The sequence below is a fragment of the Miscanthus floridulus genome, chromosome 6, assembly GCF_019320115.1.
Source record: "Miscanthus floridulus cultivar M001 chromosome 6, ASM1932011v1, whole genome shotgun sequence".
In the NCBI taxonomy this organism is placed as follows: domain Eukaryota; kingdom Viridiplantae; phylum Streptophyta; class Magnoliopsida; order Poales; family Poaceae; genus Miscanthus; species Miscanthus floridulus.
The window spans coordinates 11676486-11684111 of NC_089585.1; positions in this window are offsets into that span (position 1 = coordinate 11676486).

Here is a 7626-nt window from a genome sequence, read left to right on the forward strand (position 1 = left end):
CTCAATTACTACACTAGGCTCTTGCTCTCCTAAGCACTCTTAAGGGTGTTTCTTAGCTGAACAAATGGGCAAGAGACCTCCCTTGTATGAATAGAGGAAGTACTTATACCCCCTTATTCAAAACGAAGCGTTAGAAGGTTGAATCAACACTCTGTGGGGTGACTGGACGCTCCGGTCAAGGTGGCCGGATGCTCCAGTCAAGGTGACCGGACACTCCGGTCAGTTATCCCCGTCATAGAGCCGCTAAGTTGTGACCAGACTCTAACCTGCGTCCGGTCACAAAAACTGCTCTTTGGAACCTTACTGATGTTGACCAGACGCTGGCACCTAAAGTCCGGTCACTTTGCTGTTCAGCGTCCGGTCAGTAACTGAAACTTGACCAGTGTCCGATCAACACTGTCCGGACGCATCCGATCAGGATTCTCCCTCTCTAGAACCTTATTGGAGTTGACTGGACTCTAGCACCTAGTGTCCAGTCACTTTTCACTCAGCGTTCGGTCACAACCAGACGACTTCTCCTTGATCAAATGAACTGATTGGACTCTACAGCCAGCGTCCGGTCACAACCGGATCAGCGTCTGGTCAACATTTGACCCTCCATTTACTTCCAACTCGAAATCATATGTGAATGAAGTTTACTCCAATTGATCTTAGGGCTACTCCTGAGCTATCTAGTGCTAGATTTGACAAGTGTGCACCACACCTAACCCATTAGACTCACCTAGGTCAAGCTACTAGTCCATACCCCCCTTAATAGTATGACCAAAGGAAAAACAAAGTCTTAAACTACTCTAAGTGTCTCTTCAACACCAAACGATACTTAGAACTAGTCCATCCTTAACCTTGTCATCCATCCTTTAAAAACCAAAACAATTTACATCATAAGGGCATGACAACCATGATTGCCCAATCAATTGCCATTACCATGACCTAACTTAATTACCTCTATAAAACACACGTTAGTCATAGTAATCTCATATTGTCATTAATCACCAAAACTGAACTAAGGGCCTAGATGCTTTCAATCTTCCCCTTTTTGGTGATTGATGACAATACAACCTCGAGTATGTGAAAGAGATGAGGTTTTCAACATGCTTGGTTCATAGAAGCTTTTGACAATAAGAGCAAAAGAGTTAGACATGCTTATATGACCCAAGCCAACATGGTGTACTCAATAGATATGAAGTAAGCATGAGTACAAGAAATAAAGCTCATTTGAATTAGAGTAAAACACGGAAGCAAAGCAAATGAGCATAATAAAGTGACATGACATATATATAGATTAAAGTAGGGAGCACACATGTCACATATCACATAAGTATCACACTCATACGTATATAGTTCAATCCATGAAAGTAAACATGAATGCATAATAATGTATCACACATAAAAAGCCAAAAAGTAATAAATCAAAAGCTCCCCCTAGATATATCACTCCCCCTAGATCTAACATACTCGATCACTCTCCTCCTTTGGCGTCAAGCACCAAAACCTAAGGGTCTGTTGGCGGGGTAGGAGCAGACGAGTTGGGCACTGAGGTGCGGTGAGCGATCTGAAACTATGTAGCATCATCCTCTGATCCAGAGCTTTAAGCTGTCTGACCCTCTATCGCTAGAAGTGAAGCTGAAGCAGTCTGGGTCTGCTCTGGGACAGGTGAGGCATGTGACTCTACAGGTATCACTGAAGCAGGTGGCTCAGATGATGCAACAGATGATGAAAGCATCTCTGTAGTCCCAATAATAGGAGCAACTATGGAAGAAACAGGGACGCTTAGCTCTAACGGTGTAGGCTACCCTGTCAACTCATTGAATGTCACACCAAGACTCCTAGATACTGGGGTGTCAGTCACAAGCACTGAGGAACTCTAAGCTGGTGCGAAGCCCATAACAATAGGTGTGAAGTGCAGACCTATCGGTGCGAGACCCACGGGATACCCCGCAAGGAAGGGAGAAGAACTAGCCTAACTAGGATTCTTCCCCTGTAATCTTAGTAGTAATATTATTCCGTAATCCTACTAGGAACTCTCATTGTAAACCAACTAGAACTCTAGCCTCTTGACTATATAAAGGAGGGCAGGGCTCCTTAGATTGGGAGTTCAGAAAATAATTGTACAACACAACACTTTACAATCAATCCAACGTAAAGGCTAACGCCGACTGGACATAGGGCTATTACTCGATCTACGATCGAGGGCCCAAACTAGGATAAATTGACTGTCTCTTGCGTTAACCATTGAGTTCTACATACGCTGAAGCCCGAACATACTACCTCAGGGACCCCCGTGGTAGGCTATCGGTGGTCAAACATCGACAGCTAGCGCGCTAGGTAGGGGCTTTCGGCGAATTTGCATCCGAGAGCTCGATGGACCTCGATAACATGATCTTCTCAATGGGATCATCCTTCATCTTCAGTTCATGGATCTATGAGGTAGGCGATGATGGCAAGCTTCAAAGCTATCTTCTTGAAGATTCGGATCACCATGAAAACTTTCCTATTTCGGCGACTATGACAAATCAAATCACTAGAAGATTCGCACAGCTCATGATGTCCGATTCAACTCAGGTTCCACGACTTTGCGCATCCGACTCGAACTCAAGTTCTGCTTTCGAGATGAAGTCTTATCTAAGTTCTTTTAGAAAACTGAGTTCTTTTCTGATAAAGCTCCAGGACATGACGTCAACCTATCAAGAATACTACTTGGAGTACACTCAGAGTACTTCAAAGAAGTCAGATCCTCTTCTGTTTAGACTCCACAACATGGCAGCATCTTATCAGACATGGCCCAAAGGATTCCTCGATCTAGTGCTTAGAATGCCACTGAAGGGAGCCAGGAAGGTCTCATTTTAACTATAACATCTCAAGACTACATCGTTCACTAGCCAGGTACCGTTCCTAAGGATGACGGCACCCAACTAAATGATGATACGACAATAACAACTCTACCCTACCAAGAGAGAGACTCAATCTATGACCTTGAAACCTCTACTGAAGTTATCAACAGCTCTGGCAGTACAGAAATCAACGACGATGACAAAACAACTCACGCCAGAGAAGTATTCATGATTCACCGTCCTCGATCACCATTGATCCCCCAGAAGTACCTGACGTAAGGTCTTCAGATGAATCCAAATCCAACATATCACCATTTATCTAGGGGCACGATGGTGAGACTGAGAGTCAGCGATAAGCGAGAGAAAGAAAGAACAAATTGAAACAAGGACATCAACACCGTGCTAAGCAGTGAAAGGACACTTGGATCAAATATGAGTCAGATCTAGCTGAGTACAACAGAAGGAAATCAGAGCGAGAGGTCGAAGAAAGATGAGCAGCGAATACACCCTATGATAAGATCCGAGAAGCACTAGAAGAACTCAGGGCGACTTCATATCCCAATGAAAAACAAGAACAACTCTAGGACTTTCTTTGATCAACAGTCCTTAGAACACACGATGGAAGGGCAACATCTCATGAACAGGAAGATCAAAATCAAAGTAAGTCTGCTTTCGAAAGACTTGGACCAAGTGGAAGTTACAACAGAGAGAGCCAAAGAAATCATAGTCAAAACAACCGAGTCGAACAACCAAGAAAGGACAGAAGCAAAGCACCTACTCGGACAGCCACGTAGAACTACTCTCACCAAGACGACAGTTGGCAAGAAAGGGGCGCTGAATCAGAATACATAGAAGCCAGAACACATGATAGATTCCCCTATTTCGCAAACAGACTGGCTTCTATACGACTACCTCACAAGTTTAAACCGCCCAACCACTCCAAGTACGACGGTAAGACCAAACCAAAGCAATGGCTCAGGATTTACTCACAATCGATTGAATTGGCCAAAGGAGACGATGACATTAAGACCTTGTTCTTTCCCATGGCCCTAGAAACTATGCCACTTCAATGGTTTGACAAATTGAATCCAGGATCAGTCAGAAATTGGGAGGACTTGCAAAGAGCTTTCTGTGAAAATTTTGCGAGTATTATTACACACCTAATCACCCACGCAGAGTTAAAAGAACTCAAACAGAAAGGAGGTGAAAGTATCAGAAATTACTATCGATGATTTGGCGAACTACGAGCTCAAGTACATGACATCACACAACGAGAAGTAATCGAAGCTTTCTCTCATGAAATCATGGCTAGGTGGTAATTTCAATACTTCCGCAAAGAAAACCCAAGAAATAATGAAGAATTCAGAAGAACAGTGGAAAAGATGATTACTGTAGAGGAAAAAAATAAGAGAAAGATTCTTGGATAGAAACAACAGAGACAACCCAGACAGGCAAATTCCTCGAAACAGCAGACATCAGGAGAGAAAGCGTGGTCCAGACAACACAGTAGCAATGGTTGACAAATCAAAGAAGTTTTCAAAACCCAGAAGATATGACGACATTGAGAACATATGTTGCCCCTTGCACCCCAATGGAAAACACACCATCGAAAATTGCTACACCTTCAACAAGAGATACATAAGAAAAGATAGCAAGGGAAACAATAAAGAAGACAATCAGAAAAAAGAAGGAGACAACCATGAAGACAAGGGATTCCAAAAATCCAGAGGGACAGTGGCAGTAATCTTTGCCAGGGTTCCAGATTCCAGAAGCAAACATCAAGAAAAACTAGCGTTATGAACCATCATAGCAGCAAAACCTGCTACACCAAGATATATCAATTGGTCAGAGTATCCAATCCAATTTTCAAGAGAAGACCAATGGACAAGCGTAGGAAACGTAAGCCATTACCCACTGGTTCTAGATCCAACCATTGTCAGTATAAGTGTTACAAAAGTACTAATTGACGGAGGAGCCGGACTCAACATCATTTTTTTAGAAACTCTAAGGAAGATGGGACTACAACTCGTCGAGATGATCACACCAACAAGCACACCTTTTTATGGCACAGTACCTGGCAAGGTAGCAATGCCACTTGGACAAATCACTCTATCAGTTACCTTTGGGACTCCCTCGAACTACTGTATAGAGTTCATCAAGTTTGAAGTCACAGACTTCGATTCATCTTATCACGCGATCCTCGGGCACCCGGCACTAGCAAAATTCATGACAATACCGCATTATCTGTACCTGTTGCTTAAGATGCCAGGGCCTAACGGTGTTCTTTCTCTTTGAAGTGATTTGAAACGCGCTTTTGACTGCGATGTTCAGGCGATTCAAATTGCAGCAAAAGCACAGGCAAATGATGGAAGAAAAGAAATAGCCACTATTGCCGCAGAAATAAGCCAAGAAGAACTAGAGATACAGGCTAAAAAGCCAAGCATCCTAGCACCACCAAAAGAAGCCAACGTCAAGCAAATCGACCTGGGCACCGGTGATCCCTCAAAAACAGCAACCATCAGCGCCCACCTCTCGGCAAAATAGGAACTCGCGCTCACTAACTTTCTTCGGGACAACAGAGATATCTTCGCTTGGAAGCCGGCCGACATGCCAGGCGTCCCAAGAGAGTTGGCTGAGCACAAAATTAATATCAATGAAGGCTCCAAGCCTGTAAAGCAACGACTACGACGGTTCTCACCTAACAAGAAGGCAGCGATTAAAAAAGAAATCACAAAGCTAATGGCAACCGGATTCATTAGAGAGATCCTTCATCCAGATTGGCTAGCAAACCTAGTTCTAGTACAGAAAAAGAATATGGACGAGTGACGCATGTGTGTCGACTACATAGATCTCAACAAATACTGCCCGAAAGATCCGTTCGGGCTACCACGCATTGATCAGATAGTTGATTCAACAGCAGGATCTGCCCTATTATCCTTTCTTGATTGTTATTCCGGATATCACCAGATCGCTTTAAAAGAACAGGACCAAAGCAAGACATCTTTCATCACTCCATTCGACGCCTACTGCTACAAGACCATATCGTTTGGACTAAAAAATGCTGGAGCCACTTACCAAAGAGCTATCCAAACATGCCTTGGTGATTAGATCAGCAAAAACGTGGAAGCATACGTGGATGACGTGGTTGTAAAAACAAAGAACCCGGATGCACTGATTGAAGACTTAAAACAAACCTTCGAGAATCTAAAAAGGTGGAGGTGGAAATTGAACCCAAACAAATGTGTATTCAGAGTTCCTTCAGGACAACTACTCGGATTCTTGGTCAGTCATCGTGGAATCGAAGCAAGCGCCAAGCAAATTTGAGCCATAACAGAGATGGGCCCTCCTCGAAGCGTCAAAGATGTACAAAAACTAATAGGCTACATGGCGGTACTCAATCATTTCATTTCAAGACTCGGTGAAAAAGGGTTACCTTTCTTTAAACTACTAAAGAAGACAAACAAGTTTGAGTGGACAGAAGAAGCCAATGAAGCTTTCAAGAAACTTAAGGCATACCTCACATCCTCACCAGTCCTCACACCTCCAAAGAAAGACGAAGACATGATGCTATACATTGCGACAACTTCTACTATAGTTAGCACGACGATAATAGTAGAAAGAGAAGAAGAAAGGCACATGTATAAAGTACAACACCTAATATACTACATCAACGAAGTACCGTCAGAATCAAAAATCCGGTACCCGCATGTGCAAAAACTACTCTATGCCCTACTGATCACTTCACGTAAGTTTTGTCACTATTTTGAAAGCCACAAGATTACCATGGTGACAGATTTCTCACTAGGAGACATCTTACACAACAAAGACGCAACAGGGCGCATATTCAAGTGGGTGGTTGAACTCGGAGCTCTCAACATTGATTTCACACCATGAAAAGCAATTAAATCTTAAGCCCTTGCAGATTTTGTTGTCAAATGGACAGAGATTCAACAACCTATGTCAAATACAATCCTTGACCACTGGAAGATGTACTTTGATGGATCACTCAAGCTAGGCGGAGCCGGTGCGGGCGTTCTCCTAATCTCTCTGAATGGAAAACAACTCAAGTATGTCCTTTAGATATTATGGCAAGCTACCAACAACGAAGCAGAATATGAAGCTCTCATCCACGGGCTACGAGTGGTAATTACCCTTAGAATCAAGCGATTACTCGTATACGATGATTTGGCAGTAGTCATCAACTAAGTCGACAAAGATTGGGATTGCACCAAAGAAAACATGGGTGCTTACTGCGCTGAAATCAGAAAACTCGAAAAATAATTCTAAGGATTAGAAATTCTATATGTCCTGCACGATTCCAACATTGCAGTAGATATCCTCGCCAAGCTTGGATCAGATAGGGCAAAGGTTCCACCCAACATATTCATAGAGGAGTTATCAGCTCCTTCTATCAAACAACCCGGTGAGACAACATTAGAACTCACAACCAAAGGCAACCAGATTCTAGTAATAAACACTTTATGGACATAGGTTTTTATTGATTACATCAAAGAGAATAAGTTGCCAGCGAAAAAACAGGAAGCCACACGAGTTGTTCGTAGAAGCAAGAATTATGTCCTAGTAGGAGACAAGCTCTACAGAAGAGCCGCATCATCAGGAGTACTCCTAAAATGCGTCTCATTTGAAGAAGGCAAACAAATCCTAGACGAAATACACTCATGTTGCTGTGGAAATCACGCACTTCAAGAACACTAGTCGGCAAAACATTTCGCACTGGTTTCTATTGGCCAACCGCTTTGAAAGACATAGAAGAACTCATCAGAAGATGCAAAAG